We start from the raw sequence: 7,500 nt of genomic DNA, 5'->3' as shown, positions 1-7,500 counted from the left end.
CCCGAATCGCAAGTGTCAATTCGGCGGGTTGCCTGCCGGTAGTCCTTCCGAAAATGAGGCGCCAAATCGCCGCAACGGCCATTTTTCATTTCGGCATCGGGACTTCCGACGGCAACTGATTAACTAGCCCGGGGACTAGAGCGGCAGCAAATGCAACGTGCCCTCTTGGCGGGAGCAACTTGACCGCCCCCGTGGGGAAAGGTCAACTCGGGGCCCGGGAAAGTCGCCGAGTCCGACCCCATACACTTCCATGAGTTGGGGGTTTTGGCCTTCCCGGCCCAAGGCTCGCCTTATTTCGGCCTGCACTTTCGGAAAAGGGTGCATTCCTTTTGGTTAATGATTTCACCAGCCCGGGTCTTAGCCTCTGCCCCGACGGCTAAGTCTTTTGGTTAATGATTTCCTGCGGCTGGGACTACCCTTTCCCCCGCCCTGCAGGCACCCGGGTCGGGAGGCCGTCGGGGGCACTTTCCGGGGCAAATCCGGACCCTTACGCAAGGGAGAGTGCGCCCCCCGCCTCGGCCGGGGGTCAGGCTGCCGCCTATTAAGCCCGACAGAAAACCCGAAAAATGGACGAAAATGGGAAAAAATCCCCATCCGAAAAAGGCTTAAAAGTCGGTTGGGCGGCAGCTAGGGTCGGTCTCTGCAGACCTGGAGGCTCGGGTGGACTCTTGGAATAAACGTCCAAGTCCCGACTTGCCACCTCCTACTACTGTGCAGATACCCCGCCAACCCCCAGCCACCCGAATGACAAGCGTCCGATCAGCGGGACGAATTTGACAACTCTGGCCGGACCTCTGGAACTCCATCCCGGGTAACCGGGGCAAATTTTTCCGCTTGATCGCCCTTCCACTGGTTAACCATTTGCCCTTTCGGACTTAGTCTCTGGACATTATTCGACGGATTTTCTGGTTAACCATTTGCCCTTTCGGACTTAGTCTCTGGGCATTATTTTCGACTTTTTGGTTAATGATTTCATACTTTTTACTTACTTTTGCCCTTTTTGGTTAATGATTACTCTGCTTACTGGTTAACCATTTGCCCTTTCGGACTTAGTCTCTGGACATTATTTTCGAGTTTTTGGTTAATGATTTCACACTTTTAACATATTTTTGCGCTTTTTGGTTAATGATTACTCTGCTTACTGGTTAACCATTTGCCCTTTCGGACTTAGTCTCTGGACATTATTTTCGACTTTTTGGTTAATGATTTCACACTTTTTACTTACTTTTGCGATTTTTGGTTAATGATTTCACACTTTTAACATATTTTTGCGCTTTTTGGTTAATGATTACTCTGCTTACTGGTTAACCATTTGCCCTTTCGGACTTAGTCTCTGGAGATTATTTTCGACTTTTTGGTTAATGATTTCACACTTTTAACTTAATTTTGTGCTTTTTGGTTAATGATTTCACACTTTTTACTTACTTTTGCGATTTTTGGTTAATGATTACTCTGCTTACTGGTTAACCATTTGCCCTTTCGGACTTAGTCTCTGGACATTATTTTCGAGTTTTTGGTTAATGATTTCACACTTTTAACATATTTTTGCGCTTTTTGGTTAATGATTACTCTGCTTACTGGTTAACCATTTGCCCTTTCGGACTTAGTCTCTGGAGATTATTTTCGACTTTTTGGTTAATGATTTCACACTTTTTACTTACTTTTGCGCTTTTTGGTTACTGATTTCACACTTTTTACATATTTTTGCGCTTTTTGGTTAATGATTACTCTGCTTACTGGTTAATTATTTGCCCTTTCGGACTTAGTCTCTGCACATTATTTTCGAGTTTTTGGTTAATGATTTCACACTTTTAACATATTTTTGCGCTTTTTGGTTAATGATTACTCTGCTTACTGGTTAACCATTTGCCCTTTCGGACTTAGTCTCTGGAGATTATTTTCGAGTTTTTGGTTAATGATTTCACACTTTTTACTTACTTTTGCGCTTTTTGGTTACTGATTTCACACTTTTTACATATTTTTGCGCTTTTTGGTTAATGATTACTCTGCTTACTGGTTAATTATTTGCCCTTTCGGACTTAGTCTCTGCACATTATTTTCGAGTTTTTGGTTAATGATTTCACACTTTTAACATATTTTTGCGCTTTTTGGTTAATGATTACTCTGCTTACTGGTTAACCATTTGCCCTTTCGGACTTAGTCTCTGGAGATTATTTTCGACTTTTTGGTTAATGATTTCACACTTTTAACTTAATTTTGTGCTTTTTGGTTAATGATTTCACACTTTTTACTTACTTTTGCGATTTTTGGTTAATGATTACTCTGCTTACTGGTTAACCATTTGCCCTTTCGAACTTAGTCTCTGGACATTATTTTCGAGTTTTTGGTTAATGATTTCACACTTTTAACATATTTTTGCGCTTTTTGGTTAATGATTACTCTGCTTACTGGTTAATTATTTGCCCTTTCGGACTTAGTCTCTGCACATTATTTTCGAGTTTTTGGTTAATGATTTCACACTTTTAACATATTTTTGCGCTTTTTGGTTACTGATTTCATACTTTTTACTTACTTTTGCGCCTTTTGGTTAATGATTACTCTGCTTACTGGTTAACCATTTGCCCTTTCGGACTTAGTCTCTGGACATTATTTTCGAGTTTTTGGTTAATGATTTCACACTTTTTACTTACTTTTGCGATTTTTGGTTAATGATTACTCTGCTTACTGGTTAACCATTTGCCCTTTCGGACTTAGTCTCTGGACATTATTTTCGGGTTTTTGGTTAATGATTTCACACTTTTTACTTACTTTTGCGATTTTTGGTTAATGATTACTCTGCTTACTGGTTAACCATTTGCCCTTTCGGACTTAGTCTCTGGACATTGTTTTCGACATTTTGGTTAATGATTTCACACTTTTAACTTAATTTTGTGCTTTTTGGTTAATGATTTCATACTTTTTACTTACTTTTGCGATTTTTGGTTAATGATTTCATACTTTTTACTTACTTTTGCGATTTTTGGTTAATGATTTCATACTTTTTACTTACTTTTGCCCTTTTTGGTTAATGATTTCATACTTTTTACTTACTTTTGCGATTTTTGGTTCATGATTACTCTGCTTACTGGTTAACCATTTGCCCTTTCGGACTTGGTCTCTGGACATTATTTTCGACTTTTTGGTTAATGATTTCACACTTTTAACTTAATTTTGTGCTTTTTGGTTAATGATTTCATACTTTTTACTTACTTTTGCCCTTTTTGGTTAATGATTACTCTGCTTACTGGTTAACCATTTGCCCTTTCGGACTTAGTCTCTGCACATTATTTTCGAGTTTTTGGTTAATGATTTCACACTTTTAACATATTTTTGCGATTTTTGGTTAATGATTACTCTGCTTACTGGTTAACCATTTGCCCTTTCGGACTTAGTCTCTGGAGATTATTTTCGACTTTTTGGTTAATGATTTCACACTTTTAACTTAATTTTGTGCTTTTTGGTTAATGATTTCACACTTTTTACTTACTTTTGCGATTTTTGGTTAATGATTACTCTGCTTACTGGTTAACCATTTGCCCTTTCGAACTTAGTCTCTGGACATTATTTTCGAGTTTTTGGTTAATGATTTCACACTTTTAACATATTTTTGCGCTTTTTGGTTAATGATTACTCTGCTTACTGGTTAATTATTTGCCCTTTCGGACTTAGTCTCTGCACATTATTTTCGAGTTTTTGGTTAATGATTTCACACTTTTAACATATTTTTGCGCTTTTTGGTTACTGATTTCATACTTTTTACTTACTTTTGCGCCTTTTGGTTAATGATTACTCTGCTTACTGGTTAACCATTTGCCCTTTCGGACTTAGTCTCTGGACATTATTTTCGAGTTTTTGGTTAATGATTTCACACTTTTTACTTACTTTTGCGATTTTTGGTTAATGATTACTCTGCTTACTGGTTAACCATTTGCCCTTTCGGACTTAGTCTCTGGACATTATTTTCGGGTTTTTGGTTAATGATTTCACACTTTTTACTTACTTTTGCGATTTTTGGTTAATGATTACTCTGCTTACTGGTTAACCATTTGCCCTTTCGGACTTAGTCTCTGGACATTGTTTTCGACATTTTGGTTAATGATTTCACACTTTTAACTTAATTTTGTGCTTTTTGGTTAATGATTTCATACTTTTTACTTACTTTTGCGATTTTTGGTTAATGATTTCATACTTTTTACTTACTTTTGCGATTTTTGGTTAATGATTTCATACTTTTTACTTACTTTTGCCCTTTTTGGTTAATGATTTCATACTTTTTACTTACTTTTGCGATTTTTGGTTCATGATTACTCTGCTTACTGGTTAACCATTTGCCCTTTCGGACTTGGTCTCTGGACATTATTTTCGACTTTTTGGTTAATGATTTCACACTTTTAACTTAATTTTGTGCTTTTTGGTTAATGATTTCATACTTTTTACTTACTTTTGCCCTTTTTGGTTAATGATTACTCTGCTTACTGGTTAACCATTTGCCCTTTCGGACTTAGTCTCTGCACATTATTTTCGAGTTTTTGGTTAATGATTTCACACTTTTAACATATTTTTGCGATTTTTGGTTAATGATTACTCTGCTTACTGGTTAACCATTTGCCCTTTCGGACTTAGTCTCTGGAGATTATTTTCGACTTTTTGGTTAATGATTTCACACTTTTAACATATTTTTGCGCTTTTTGGTTACTGATTTCATACTTTTTACTTACTTTTGCGCCTTTTGGTTAATGATTACTCTGCTTACTGGTTAACCATTTGCCCTTTCGGACTTAGTCTCTGGAGATTATTTTCGAGTTTTTGGTTAATGATTTCACACTTTTTACTTACTTTTGCGATTTTTGGTTAATGATTACTCTGCTTACTGGTTAACCATTTGCCCTTTTGGACTTAGTCTCTGGAGATTATTTTCGACTTTTTGGTTAATGATTTCACACTTTTTACTTACTTTTGCGATTTTTGGTTAATGATTTCACACTTTTTACTTACTTTTGCGATTTTTGGTTAATGATTACTCTGCTTACTGGTTAACCATTTGCCCTTTCGGACTTAGTCTCTGGAGATTATTTTCGACTTTTTGGTTAATGATTTCACACTTTTTACTTACTTTTGCGATTTTTGGTTAATGATTTCACACTTTTTACTTACTTTTGCGATTTTTGGTTAATGATTACTCTGCTTACTGGTTAACCATTTGCCCTTTCGGACTTGGTCTCTGGACATTATTTTCGAGTTTTTGGTTAATGATTTCACACTTTTTACTTACTTTTGCGATTTTTGGTTAATGATTACTCTGCTTACTGGTTAACCATTTGCCCTTTCGGACTTAGTCTCTGGAGATTATTTTCGAGTTTTTGGTTAATGATTTCACACTTTTTACTTACTTTTGCGATTTTTGGTTAATGATTTCACACTTTTTACTTACTTTTGCGATTTTTGGTTAATGATGACTCTGCTTACTGGTTAACCATTTGCCCTTTCGGACTTAGTCTCTGCACATTATTTTCGAGTTTTTGGTTAATGATTTCACACTTTTTACTTACTTTTGCGATTTTTGGTTAATGATTTCATACTTTTTACTTACTTTTGCGATTTTTGGTTAATGATTACTCTGCTTACTGGTTAACCATTTGCCCTTTCGGACTTGGTCTCTGGACATTATTTTCGAGTTTTTGGTTAATGATTTCACACTTTTAACATAATTTTGCGCTTTTTGGTTAATGATTACTCTGCTTGCTTGTTACTGATTTCCCCTTTCGGACTTGATCTCTGGCCGTTCTTTTCGACCTTTTTGGATAAGGTTTCCACACTCTGAAATTATTTTGGGCTCACTGATTAGGCGAGATCAAGGGGGCATGCCTGGGCACTTTGGGCTCAGTTTGGGAAGGCGGCGTCCGTGTGCTCCTCCGCCCTTCCCGCACTTGCGGCTAGGTTTGCCAAACTGCGCTGACCCGCAGCCCTGCCTTTTTGCCCACGGCACGGAACGACTCAAGTCTGGCTCCGTTCCAGGCCGTTGCCTCCGGCTGCCCGCCGTCCGGCCGGCCTGGGACGTACCCCGGCTGACGGCGCCGGAGGCCCTCTAGCAGCCACCGGTGCCGCGGGCCAATGGGTCCGGGCGTTCCGGAGCTATCGGTGGGGAAGTGCTCTCCCCTTTTCCTGACGCCGTTCGCCCGAGCAGAGGTGCAGCCTGACGGGACTGCTGTCGCCTTCCGCGGCGCACCGGCCCCTTTCACCTGCCGTCGACCGCGCGGAGCTCGGACCTCCCTCCCCGAAGTTATGGCCCCGGCGCCGGAGGGTGCCCGGGGCCGGGCATTCAGCGGGGTGAGTCTTCACCTTCCCGGTCAGCCTGCGGGGTCGGTGCGCCGGCACTCGACGCCGGAGGGTCCCCTCTTTCCGTAGAGCCCCGCCCGGTGCCGATCGGCCGGCGGATTGCGGAGCGAACCGCGCCTGACCGACGGGCCTCGGAAACCCGTTGCAGTCGACGGGGGGGAACCGGACAGCGGGACGAGGTGCCGATTCCACCCGCAGATTCGATCCCGAAATCCCGCGGGATTCGGCGGTCCGACCCGACAGATTCAAACGTCGCCCGGGCGGCCCCCAGCGGTCGGGCCGTCCTGGTTCCGCCACCGCCCGATGCCCCTCGCCCCCGGCTACCGCCGGCCGCGCAGACCGAGCGAATGCGGCCGGACGTCCGGCGGCAATCGGCCGGAAAGCGGTATGGCCATTTCCTACTGTCCCTCGGACGGGCAGAGGGGCGGCGCCGGGGCACTCGCGGACCAGGCCGCGCCCCTCCGAGCCCTACCGCCTGCCGTCGACCGCGCGGGGATCGGACCTCCCTCCCCGAAGTTATGGCCCCGGAGCCGGAGGGTACCCGGGGCCGGGCATTCAGCGGGGTGAGTCTTCACCTTCCCGGTCAGCCTGCGGGGTCGGTGCGCCGGCACTCGACGCGGGAGGGTCCCCTCTTTCCGTAGAGCCCCGCCCGGTGCCGATCGGCCGGCGGATTGCGGAGCGAACCGCGCCTGACCGACGGGCCTCGGAAACCCGTTGCAGTCGACCGGGGGGAACCGGACAGCGGGACGAGGTGCCGATTCCACCCGCAGATTCGATCCCGAAATCCCGCGGGATTCGGCGGTCCGACCCGACAGATTCAAACGTCGCCCGGGCGGCCCCCAGCGGTCGGGCCGGCCTGGTTCCGCCACCGCCCGATGCCCCTCGCCCCCGGCTACCGCCGGCCGCGCAGACCGAGCGAATGCGGCCGGACGTCCGGCGGCAATCGGCCGGAAAGCGGTATGGCCATTTCCTACTGTCCCTCGGACGGGCAGAGGGGCGGCGCCGGGGCACTCGCGGACCAGGCCGCGCCCCTCCGAGCCCTACCGCCTGCCGTCGACCGCGCGGGGATCGGACCCTCCTCGCCGAAGTTATGGAGGTAGGACCGGGAGGCTGCCCAGGGTCGGGACTTCAACCGGCTGCCGCCACCCTTTCCCGCCTGTCCCA

This window comes from Heterodontus francisci, unplaced genomic scaffold (assembly GCF_036365525.1).
Source record: "Heterodontus francisci isolate sHetFra1 unplaced genomic scaffold, sHetFra1.hap1 HAP1_SCAFFOLD_1324, whole genome shotgun sequence".
In the NCBI taxonomy this organism is placed as follows: domain Eukaryota; kingdom Metazoa; phylum Chordata; class Chondrichthyes; order Heterodontiformes; family Heterodontidae; genus Heterodontus; species Heterodontus francisci.
Note: the sequence above shows the minus strand (reverse complement) of the source record.